Source organism: Athene cunicularia, assembly GCF_003259725.1.
Source record: "Athene cunicularia isolate RWA chromosome 9 unlocalized genomic scaffold, athCun1 chr9_part1, whole genome shotgun sequence".
In the NCBI taxonomy this organism is placed as follows: Eukaryota; Metazoa; Chordata; class Aves; order Strigiformes; family Strigidae; genus Athene; species Athene cunicularia.
In genome coordinates this window covers 15,255,114-15,257,871 of record NW_020799110.1, presented here as the reverse complement: position 1 = coordinate 15,257,871, position 2,758 = coordinate 15,255,114, and the positions used below count along the sequence as shown (strand labels likewise).

General features: G+C 36.2%; 1 protein-coding gene across 1 annotated transcript in view; it reads right to left on the bottom strand.

Annotated features, from left to right (window-relative positions):
* Window positions 1-2,758, bottom strand: part of LOC113483533 — a 71,046-nt gene that overhangs the window by 18,576 nt on the left and 49,712 nt on the right. The gene's annotated exons all lie outside the window — the stretch shown is intronic.

The following is a 2,758-nucleotide window of genomic DNA, read 5'->3' as shown; positions in this document are numbered from 1 at the left end:
CCACCCCCCCTCCCCGAGTCTGTACCTAGAGCAACCCTTATCATCCCACATGTCCTAAGACATATAGGAACTGCTGCCATTTATCTGGATTCAGCATTAACTGGCAGTTCTCAGCTATTGCAGAAATTGTCAGACGCATGCAAAACAAAAAAACAAAAAACCAAAGGAGGAATAAAGAGAAGAACATACACTTCAGAACTCCTCATATTTTACTGTGCATTGTTTCCCTGCGGTGTGATTTCTGTGTTTTAGCTTTAGTATTGCTGTGGCTGCTGCCTATCCTGATGTAAAGGTTTATAGGTTTGACTAGTCTTGTATCCAAACCTGCTTCTGCCCATATTTGATCAACCACACCTGACTCTGAGATGTATAAAAGCCCTTGGCAGGCATAATGACTGCTTAATCAAGCAGAAATATCCAAACCACTTTTATATCCAAATGTTTTCTTTTACATCTAAAAATTTTCTTTAGTGGGACTCACAGCTATTGCTGACCACTGGCCCTGCAATCTCAGCTGTTGACTCCTCTCCTTGTCTGTTTTGGCACTGGATGGGCAGAGCACCTAAACTAAGACTGGCAGTTAGCTGCTGCCAATGTGGGCAAAGCCAGATGACTTTCTGCTATTTTTCACAACAGAAAGGAGTGTTAACATAATACAGCTGTTCTCATTAAAGGACATTACTCATAGGTACTTATTTAAAATAAAAGATCTTAATAAGGGGTTGAAATATTTCAGACCGTGGTGTTTACAGTTAAGCTCAGCTGTTGTTTTTGATATAAGATCTAATGTAAATTCTCCCCCTTCACTTGTACCATCATCCATTCTTTTCAAAAGTAAAATATAGAATTATGGTAGACAGAACTATTGAAAAAAGAAAAGAAAGGGGGGGGAAAAAGTAGAGAAACCCATTACAATGAGGAAAGATATTATGGTCATCTGTTAAAAGAGAGAAATAAATAAATGCTGTGGAAAACAAAATCAAGAAAAATATAACATAAAAGCAGAGAGAGGAAGGAAATTAGAGAGCAATGAAGAGCAGGTTAAAAATACTTTGTAATTCTGACAAATTTGGAGAAATGAAAACGTAATGATTATTTCTATTACTTGAGAAAAATGAAGCCTTCTTTCAATTATTTGGCCTTGTAAAATTAGACTTCATGCTATCAGTAAAGATGTTCAGTATGAGTATCTGCTACGTGTTTCACTATTGACACATCTACATCTAGAAACTTTCAGTTATAATGCATCCATACTAGAATGCAGATAATAATAAAAGAGGCTTAGCACATGGTATCAATCCTAGTTTATGTTAATTTCCTTAGGAAAGGCCTATTCTAGTTCGTTTCTTAGAAGAAAAACAGAATTACTTGCAGTCTTAGAGGGAGGACTGGGTAAAACATAAGCTAAACATCAATACCCTGTGGAGTAAAGGGCACAAACCCTTGTTTGATGGCAGCTTAATGCAAAGGCTTAAAAGAGCATACACACACACAGACAATGCTATATATTTGATATATATTGTCCTAGGTAGTGTGCTGGCATATCTACTATAGCATAGCAATTTTTCTGTGAAAGTCTTTCCATTAAAGTAACATGGGCTGTGCTGTCGGCCATAGAAGGTACTTCAATATTTTCTTTCACCTGCCATAGCCAGATCACTGAATACTGGATATACTTGCAGGAAGGCAAGTAAATGTGATAGGAATGTGCATGTGAGCACTGGCATGAAAGTTAGGGAGGATGTACAATTGAAACTAAAGGCCACTCATTTTGCCTATTTCCTTATTCATTACTTATTTGAATTAATTTTAAGGCCATGCTGCTAGGTTTGTTTCTGTGCACTGGATTAAAGTGTTAGAGAGAAATCTGTTCATTACTGTGTGAAGAAAGAAAAAAAGCCCCAACAATCAAAGATGGTTGTTGCCATCAATTTTTGCTAAATGATGTGAAAGACATAAATCTTTGAACTTGTTTTTTTTTTTTTTTTTTTTTTTTTTTTTTTTTTTTTTAATAAAACAGCTCACGCTCCTCAGAATTCAACGGGCACCAATTATTTGTACTAATCCTATTTACTCTTTGAAACACGAGCTGCATTCAGGAAAATTTCCTGTCTCTAAAGACAGCTTCCTAAAAAAATAATAGAAATGCACTGAAATTAGTCATTTGACACTTCTTTTCCTGATATCTTGCAAAGAGTAGTAATAGCCATATGTGCTCTAACACATCTCTCAAACAGTTTTTACCGAGAGGTGTAGTTTTGTACGTGAACAACTATGTATTTTAAAGAAGTAATCCTTACCAATAAAGAAAAGGTCTACATTTTTCAGGGAGCATTTGAGCATCTTGCCCTTTATTTCATTTAGAATTTCTGAAGATTTGCCATTGAGGTAACATTTACTTTTGAGATGTGTAATTGGGGCTCAGCATGTTCCATGCTGTATTCCTTGATGTTCACCAGTACTGTTTAAGAAATGAATTAGAACTCGTGGTCTGGTATCTGCTAGGGAAATTCTTAAACTCACAGGATGACTGCCTATTTTTTCCTTCTCCTTTTCTGAGTATTAGAGCCCTTTTCCTTAGGATTCCTGAACAAACATGATATAAGCAGGGTCCCAATTAGCTGGATAAGCAAGTCAGTTTTTTTTGTGAATTAAAAACACATAATAAAGCCAGGCAACCAGCTGGTTATATCTGTACTCAGAGGAACTGTGGTGGTGTTTTTTGGTTTTTGGTTATTTTTTAGCTTTATTTCCCCCC